This window comes from Chiloscyllium plagiosum, unplaced genomic scaffold (assembly GCF_004010195.1).
Source record: "Chiloscyllium plagiosum isolate BGI_BamShark_2017 unplaced genomic scaffold, ASM401019v2 scaf_30421, whole genome shotgun sequence".
In the NCBI taxonomy this organism is placed as follows: Eukaryota; Metazoa; Chordata; class Chondrichthyes; order Orectolobiformes; family Hemiscylliidae; genus Chiloscyllium; species Chiloscyllium plagiosum.
In genome coordinates, this window is record NW_025116491.1 from 1 (window position 1) to 1,019 (window position 1,019).

At 39.8% G+C, this 1,019-nt stretch overlaps 1 long non-coding RNA gene across 1 annotated transcript; it reads left to right on the top strand.

Moving 5' to 3' along the window:
• The first annotated feature begins 6 nt into the window (after nt 1–6).
• On the top strand, nt 7–846 carry LOC122544808. Its single transcript, XR_006310465.1, has 2 exons — nt 7–194; nt 427–846. It is a non-coding gene; the product is annotated as an uncharacterized LOC122544808 (long non-coding RNA).
• The last annotated feature ends 173 nt before the right edge of the window (nt 847–1,019 follow it).

Consider the following 1,019-nt stretch of genomic DNA (forward strand, 5'->3'; position numbering starts at 1 on the left):
AGAGAGTCCATTCATCAGTCTAACAATGGCAGGAAAGAAGCTCTTTCTGAATCTGTTGGTGCATGTGTTTCCTGATTCTGTATCTTCTGCCTGACTAAAGAAGTTGTGAGAGAGCATTAGGGGGTTGGATGAGAATTTGATGATGTTGGCAGCATTTCTCCAGCAAAGAGAAGTGTAGGTGGAGACCATGGATGGTAGGTTGACTTCCATGATGGTCTGCGATGCGCATAAAACCTTCTGGGTATCTTATCATTCTGGACAAAGCAGTAGCCGGACTAGGTTGTTACACATCCAGATAGAAGACTTTCTATAGTGCATCTGTAAAAGTTAGTGAGGGTCATTATTGACGCACTGAATTGCATAAGCCTCCTGAGGAAGAAGTGTTGTTGTGCTATCCTGACTGAGTTTGCCCCTTTATTTTTCCAGATGGTGAGAACACTCAAACAACCCACCGTGGAGTTTGCATTGCTGACAGAAAGCCGTTTGTGTTCAGCAGCAGCTTAGTCATTCACGCACTAGGTGCTGTGAGATTAAAAGTACGGACAGCCATGAGGAACCAGAGGTATTTCCAACCGACATTCAAACTGATCAATCTAAACCTTGAAGTCTCAAACGAAATCTAGAAGTTCACTTCGCCAAAAGCTAATGGAGGCATCCTCATAAAATTACCAGATATACTTGGAATCCTGAGAAGAATTCAAGTCAATCCTGGAAAGATATTGCATGTCTTGGACTATTCCCGGAAAGTGAATGAACTATCAAGATTCATATAAAGATTTGTGGGAACTATGGCAGGGAAGGAAAGAAAACTAGATTTACAATTTAATGCCATACATACTATTCTGCTAAGTTACTCCTGTTGATTAGGTTTTCACATTTTTAAACAAAAAAGAAGAGTTGTTCTTCCAGTTAATGACTGGGTTTTCAACTTCACTTCAAAATTAATAGTTTTTCTCTTCAAACTGAATGGTTGATTGTAACAAAAGTGCATCTCATTGTTGAATTTTGAATCTGTAGGA